Source organism: Podarcis filfolensis, assembly GCF_964270895.1.
Source record: "Podarcis filfolensis genome assembly, chromosome: 6".
NCBI classification, from domain to species: domain Eukaryota; kingdom Metazoa; phylum Chordata; class Lepidosauria; order Squamata; family Lacertidae; genus Podarcis; species Podarcis filfolensis.
The window spans coordinates 30,173,083-30,181,071 of record NC_139609.1 but is presented as its reverse complement, the minus strand read 5'-3'; the positions used below and the strand labels follow the sequence as shown (position 1 = coordinate 30,181,071).

The window sequence follows — 7,989 nt, the reverse complement described above, 5'->3', positions numbered from 1 at the left end:
AGGTTGGCAGTTCGAATCCCCGCAACGGGGTGAGTGACTGTTATGTTGGGGGAGGTATAAGGCCTGCCCACTCCCAGATTCTGCTAGCGACTGAGCAGACATGGCCTTGCGACGCTCTGCACTGTAAAAAGTTTGTACAGATAATAAAGCTTGAAAAAGACAGGTTGGAGTCTTGCCTGTTTGCTCCTGAGCAACCACACCAGCACCTGACAGAAAGGGTGTGGGTTTCTTGTGAAATCAAAACCTCACTGCAGCCCACAAAGCAGCACCGTCCTAGAATCATAGAATCATAGAGTTGGAAGAGACCACAAGGGCCATCGAGTCCTCTGGCAAGCTTGCCCCCAAAGCAACTAGAGAAGGGGCTGCCCTCTCATTCCACAAGGTGTGGAAAGGCCAAATGCAGGGTACTTCAGAAGCCACAAGAAGTTGAACTCCCAAACCCGCCTGGCCTACGTTTATCACTGCAGACATTGCTAGAGTCACAGAACAGGTAATACGAGGCCCCCTTTCTAAGACTAGCCAATAGCTCGCAGGCCACTCTCCTCCAGAAGATGTTGTCCCAAGAAAAACAACACTGCATCCCTTGGCAGCCACGGACTCCTATGGCTGCAGCGTGCAGGGCCGTCTTAAGCATATCCGACACCGTGGTGCAAAGATCCCTCCGGCGCCCCCTGTTTCCCAGACCGCCCTGGCACAACGCGCCAGTAAGCCCAATAGGAAAGACGGCTCTGGCAGCGAGTGATTCCCCCTCCAATCGTGCTGTCTTGAGGGACATGAGATCTGCAGTGCTCATTACTCCTCAAGATTTCTGCTCCGTCAAGGCTGGCAAAGTGCCCTTGAATTTCAAACCGGAGCTCAGCTCATCTTAGGGAAGGTTGGAATGGGTGTGTGTGCGCTTGAAGCAGAGACAAGCATGTTAGTTTGCTTCCTCTAGGAAAAAATGTCCATAAATCATGTGGCTGTCACATCAAGATAAAGGGAACAAGGGTAGGGTCCTGAGGATCGTAGCCTTTATGTGGGAGACAGATTCCTCGACTTTCAGCAGATGCATGAAGGACTGTCCAGAGCAAACAGATGCCTGCCTTCCTACAAAGGGGGAGAATGTGAGCACAGATCTGTTGCTTTGTCCCCTTCACTGCTCTGACACTTTTTTCTGGAGAATAACAGGCCTGCCAGGATTTGTTTCTTAGAGATTTTCCTGCTTTGCTGCCCCACTGCACAGCTGTATCTCTCTAACCCTCTGAGCAGGTGGGTAAGCAAGTTCATTTCTTAGCTCTTCTACTCTTGCTAGCTGGTGAATAATGAGATCCAAAAAGCACTTAGGCAAAGCAGTTCGAGTTTCTGTCTATCATCAAATGAGCCTCAAAAGCTGGGGTTTTTTTTGTGTGTGTGTTGTTGTTGTTGTTTTGGTGATGTTCACATTTTAGGGCCAACCTACATGTCATGATAAAGATGCTTTTACAAAAGTGAGCTTCATTGGACTGTTTTTATTTTTAAGGAAGCAGCTGTGTGAAGTTCTTTTCCAGGGACTTAGTTACACTCAGTCAGTTGTATCGTTGTAACTCCGTTGTAAAGATGCAACTCCAGATGGGGCTGTAGAGCACAAAATTTGTTTGTGCAATTTTACATAGGGTTGTTTTTTTCTTTTGTTATAACGATCTAATTTATGACTTATTTATAGTGTTTCCCCCCCGTGTGTAGATCCTGCCCAGGTCACAACTGTGATACAGATTGTAGCCTTCCACCAGTTTTTCACCAAATATCCCACCCTTTGGTTGGGTGTCTGAAGGTGCTGTCAGGTGCTGAAGGGAGGATTTGGGGCAACAAGGTGGAACAAGGCCCCGCATGCCTTCCCCTTCAAAATTTGTTAAGCTGTTGTTTAAACTGCTGTTGAACGGCAAGTAATAACAATTAATAACATTTGTTGTGATTAATAAAAAGTGAGATTAATTAAAGATTCTTTAAAAGCATTACTGAGTTCATAATACAATTTTGTGTGTGTGTCATTGCGTAGTTTCTCAATTAATGGAGCCTAGAATTACAACAATTAGCCTGTGAGAGTCCCTATTTTTTTGAGGTAACAAAGGGGAACTCCATACTTGTAAATGTGGGGAATGTATGCATTTTGTGCATATTTCTTACCTGGAGAACTGTCTTGCAAAATTCCGAAAAGTGTGAATTTCACAGGATAGCCAAGTTATGGTTCACTTACTGTTTCGTAAAAAGTGCAAATTAGGTAACATTACATTTAAATATGAACTGAACTGAAATTCTCCCACAGTAGGACACAAGTTTTTTGCTTGTCTCCATCCAAGTGGATGTTCATTCCCCCCCCCCCCTTATTCACTTTGGTTATACACATGAATAATATAAATTATACCTGGTCTCGTTGCTCTGGAACTGAGATGCGATGTTGGAGCAGCAGTTAGCAATTCAGTGTGGCACCAGAGCACCATGCAAGTAATATTTCAGGGCACAGAGGGGTGGGCAGCATTGGGGCTGAGTGTGGCCCCATAGTGCAGAATCCTAAGCATCAGAGGAGTACTTCTCATCCTCTAGCACCAGTGCATAGCAGTATTTGCAGAAGGAAGGCTGGAGCTTAGAAAAGACGAGTCAGTGCTGGAAAATTCTTCACCATATGCAGCATTCTAAATGTGATCATCCAAGACCACAGAATAGATTTCCCTATTTAATTGTTGTAATTTTTTTTTACTTGTTTTACCTTTCAATCATAAAAAACAAAATGCTTATGCAGTGAGGGGGCAAAGTATTTGATCTCCTGCTAAATTTGCCCGTTTGCCCTCTGACAGAGAAATGTCCAGTCCATAATTTTAATGGTAGGTTTATTGTAGCTGTGAGAGACAGAATAACAACAGGAAAACCCCCAGAAACCCAGAAGACAAAAGTCAGAGATTGATTGAAGTTACTTAAAAGGGGGGGGGAATCCCCTAATATAATAGGAATCCCCTAATATAATAAATAGATTGGGGACTCTACCAAACTTGGGAACTTTCCAAGAATTTGGGCATCCACTTCCCTCTCTTTTAATGGGGCTGTGGATGGGATAAATTTCATTTCTTTTGAAACAAAAAGTTTTCAATTTCCACAGCAAGATATACTGAGATGTATGTTTTGTATCTTAACTTAAAACACCCAATATTTTGTCTGGTTCCATACTTGGTTACTTTTAAATTCTGCATTGACAAAAAACAAAAACAAAAAAATCTGCTTTGTTTCTTAACCTAACAGGACATTCTATGGGATGAACATCCCACAGAACTCTGAAAAGGAACGTGTCAATTCAACTATCCCAATGGATAATATTTCATTCCTATTTAAACAAAGATCCTGTGTTTCCCCAGTGCAGGCTCAAATGGATCAAAGAGAAAAGTTATCTACTTATCTTGTTTATTTGCAAAAATGGAAGGCGGTGGGGAAGGGGACAGGAAGGAAACCAGAATTTTTCTAATGGTCCATTTGATGCCATTGTTAGCATCCCCCCCCCCATCTAGATGCCCTCATCACCAGGAAGGATATAGGGCTTGTCTCAGTGCTTATCTCAAAGTCCTATGGCAGGAAGAATGACCCTCTGTAAAGAAGAATACTTGGCCAGCATCTTTTTACCTTCTATGGCCTTTAACCCAGGCCTAGAGCAATGTTATGGCTTCCTGAAAGCATCCTCTGGCTTGCACAATGCATTTGTTATATTGGTTCTTTTATTTCTGTACAGCACCTCAGAACCCATCAAAGAAGTCGAAAAAGTACAGTGGTACCTTGCTTCTTAAACTTAATCCATTCCAAAACCAAAGCGTTCCAAAACCAAGGCACGCTTTCCCATAGAAAGTAATGCAAAATGGATTAATCCGTTCCAGACTTTTAAAAACAACCCCTAAAACAGCAATTTAACATGAATTTTACTATCTAACGGGACCACTGTTCCATAACATGAAAGCGATAAGCAATGTACTGCAGTCACACAGTCAATCAGTCAGTAGCTGAACTGGGTTCCATACAGTCACAAAAACAAAACAAAAAAGCTGCAGAAACAAAAGCACAAAATAAATAGACTGACCTCAGCGTAACACTCAAAATGGCAGTGTGGCACTCAAATCGGAAGCTTACCACTCCAAATGGAGCACATTCGGCTTCCGAAAAAAGTTCGCAAACTGGAACACTTACTCCCGGGTTTGCAGTGTTTGGGTTCCAAGTTGTTTGAGTACCAAGCCATTTGAGAACCAAGGTACCACTCTACACAATTAACAGTAGCTTTTCCCCAAATGGCCAGCATCAGCACATAAAAGGGATGTGGTTCTGCACAGGAGTTTTAGCCCATTTCTACCAGGAATTGAATGGGAGTTGTGTTTTAACCCTGCGTGTGTAAGAGAGGGCTCATATTCAACACTTCCATTTCTCCAGGGAAACCGGGTCTTTATTGCTGAATCGGAGCAAACACCAACCAGGTTTTCTGCTGATTGACAGTTGTTCCGTGTCCTGAACCCCTGGACTACCTCTCAGCAAATCAGTATGGCAAGTCCAAAGTCCAAAGTCCGGGGCTCAAGCCACACAAGCGAAGTCCAAAGGTCAGGAAACACAGTCCAAGGCCAATCCAAGTAGCCAAGTCTGAAGTCCAGCAATCAGAATGCAGTCCAAAGTCAATACTGAAGCACAGTCCCATAGGGACGAGAGATACCCAAAAACGTTGAGTAGGTTGCACAAATGTAGAGAATTTTCTTCCTCAAAAACGTTTTGACAGAACCAGAGGCCTCTTCACTGAGGACCTCCTCTTAAATGCTAGGCTGGTGCGTTGAAGTTGCTCAGCAACTGGGAGAGACCCAAAGGGAAGGGGCTGCTTTTGCCAGGCTTTTCTTCAAGCATGTTTGCTCTACTCCCTTTTCCTCATAAGGTAAAGGACTCCTGGATGGTTAAGTCCAGTCAAAGGAGACTATGGGGTGCAGCACTCATCTCGCTTCAGGCTGAGGGAGCCGGTGTTTGTCCGCAGACAGCTTTCCGGGTCATGTGGCCAGCATAACTAATCCGCTCCTGTCACAATGGGATACTGTGATGGAAGCCACGGAAACGCCATTTAGCTTCCCACCACAGCAGTACCTATTTATCTACTTTCACTGGTTCAACAAAGTCTTCTTTAGAGTAGACCCATTGAGATTTGGGTCAACTCGGAGTAGCACTAAACTTGAGTACAACTCATGACCTCTTAATTAATAAAACAAATCAACAAACATGAAAGGGAACAAACCTCTCTTCCACTTGATTTACAGGAAATAGTTTTCACACACACCCATGAGGTCTTCCAAATGTTTTCCCACTATTGTTTGTAATACACATATAAACACACTCTGAAAAGACAATTTCGTATTCAAAACAAGCCTTCTGAAGGTTAGATGGGGTGCTTGGATTGTGGCTTGTGTCCAATTTAGGGTTAAGTAAGCCTCTCACCAGGGCAAGGATTTTTAACAATGGGACTTTCCCTCCTCTCCTTCTCCTCTGCCCCCTAAATCTGTTCTGAGGGTCCCCCAATCCTCTATTGCAGATTTAAGCATGTGTGTGTGTGGCAATTGTGCAAGTGGAAATCCTTGTGCTGATAGGACAAGAGAGTTGGATACCAACCTGAATGCTGGCACGTGTGTGAGAGAGGACAGAAAGACAAATGAGGAAGACAGAAAGACACACAGACGTTGTGACTTTATGTGCCTCTCTCCCAACCAATGATATTTTATGCATAATTCCATAGTGACCAATGTGCCATTTGTAAGCTTGCTTACATAATATTTTGTGTTTTAGCTACTATTATTGAACTCTAATTAACATTAAACTGTGTTAACTGCCTTGATCTTCCTTACAGAAATAGTCAAGAAGTATGTCACCTGTAGTTAAAATGCTTTCTTGTTAGCCTGCTTTAAAATCTGCAACCCATTCCCACCCTTCCCCAGATGTATGGCAATATACATAAAGAGCTAATGTTTCATGGATAAGTGTCAAATTTACGGCAATGTTTTTTGGAAACTGGAGAAAAGGTTTTTCCGGCAAATGGCCTGTGACCAATGTAACATGACCAATGTACCACATGAAAATTCATTAATAGATACCCACCAATAAATACCACCCAAGCAAGACCCTATACTGTGCACTCGCAAGTTGCTGCTCAGCATCAAGTTTATGTGGGAAGCTAACTAGGCTTTGGGAAGGAGGTGGGAGAAGACTCTGGGACCCTGCCAGAGCCCTCTTGCCTCCTTCTCAAAACCCAGCACCTCACTTACCTGGGTTTGGGAAGGCAGCGTGAGGGCCGTGGGGGGGACATCAAATGACAAGTACCGCCCCTAGCTGAGGGCAGCTTGTTGGACCACACTGTCCCAGATTATGTCAGTGGCAAGGCAGGTACAATAATTGCTTCTACTGTATAACGCTGTCCACCTACTCTTGGGGTTTGAACTTTCTTCCGTACCTTGAGTGGGCATTACTCATACTTGCAGGTGGCTCTGGAGAGTCATGTGATGAAAGTCCTTCTGCCTGTGGCTCTTGTGCCATTTTCTTTCTTTCTCTAGCTACCGGGTGGCCTTCCTGGGGCATCCAAATTCGCCATGGTTTCATTCATCTTAGCGTCTTCCTTTATCTCGTCTCTTGTTTCAGCAAGAGTTTGCTTTAGTGACCACCCACTTTCTATTGACACACCATACAACCTGGACCATCCTAAAGTCTCTGCAACCATTCCAGGGTGGCCATTTCCCATCTTGGCTTTGTGCCATTATGTTTGAATTTCTGGGTCCATAGTATTTTGGCTCTTTCATCCTAGTGGGACTTCTGTTTTAATTTTCCATTGTTCCAGCTTTGTTTTACTTGGCGGTGATCTCTTGCTCTTGGCTTCCGGATGGAGTTCACAGCAGGTACTTGGATTTCAGCCTTTTGCTCATAAGGATCATGATTCCATGGGTGCGTTGCAGTAGTTCAGTTGCAGATTTGCAGCTTGTGGGTGTGGTAGTCCCTCGCGACTGTTTTGATCCTTCCTAAAGCCATTTCTGTAACTCATCGCGTTGCCAGGATACTTTCTAATCATGTGGGACCTTACTCCAGAACAACAAAAAATGGATTAGCTGTTGGCTATCAAGTGAATTGTGTTAAGAGGGTGCTGAGTGATATGGAGTAAAATGTTGGCTAATGATATAGCAAAAAACTTTATATCAAGGTTGGGCAGTTAACTATCTATCTTGAGGTAAGAGACAGTGCCAGGAAAAATGTGTGGCATGGTAATAGTAGCAAGGCAAGGGTTGATTGTCAATGTATTGACTTGGTAATGGATTGGAGGAGAGCCAATAAATTGAAGCTCAGTCCAGATTAAGGCACTGTTAGTGGTTGGTTCATCATCTGTATCTTCCCATAGTTGTCCAGCATTTTCCAGAACTTGGTCTCACCAACTGCAGGTCTGGGAAGGTAGACCTCAGGTGGCAACAGAGGCTCTGGCTCCATCTGCATTTGGGCTCCCTGTTTTGTGCCCTCCCAGTCCCATTGGGCACTGGTCACCACTAGTTCGACCCCTGCTATATTTCTGGTTCTCGGCTCGCCATCAAGAATAGCTCGGTCGGTAAAGCACAAGACTCTTAATCTCAAGGTCATGGGTTCAAGCCCCACGTTGGACAAAAAGATTCCTGCACTGGAGGCAGTTGGACTCGATGGCTCTCATGGTCCCTTAGCCAACTCTACAATTCTGTGACCCCTGCTTTATTTTTGGTGCACAACCCCCATCTGCAAAAGAGGGTACAGTTTTGCACAAGATGTAAAGTCTTCTCAAATTTTATGCAGATTTGTGTCTTCTTTGGCGGGTGCAGAAGAAGGCCCAATATATGGTATACCCCACCCTTTTGGCACCCCTGGGCACCAAATAAGACAAAGCTAGGAGAATATCACTTGGATTAAGGTGAACTTTTTCTTTTCAGGGTGTCTAGCTATAAAAGCAATCTAGAAGCTCCAGACTGCTGC

The 7,989-nt window shown here is 44.1% G+C and overlaps 1 protein-coding gene across 1 annotated transcript in view; it reads left to right on the top strand.

Moving 5' to 3' along the window:
• The first annotated feature begins 885 nt into the window (after window positions 1-885).
• LOC310765245 (uncharacterized protein) overlaps window positions 886-7,989 on the top strand; it is a 63,132-nt gene continuing 56,028 nt past the window's right edge. Inside the window, exons 1-2 of the mRNA XM_083620021.1 lie at window positions 886-1,260; window positions 7,845-7,927. The gene's annotated coding sequence lies outside the window, so the exon portion shown is untranslated. The remainder of the gene's footprint in view (window positions 1,261-7,844; window positions 7,928-7,989) is intronic.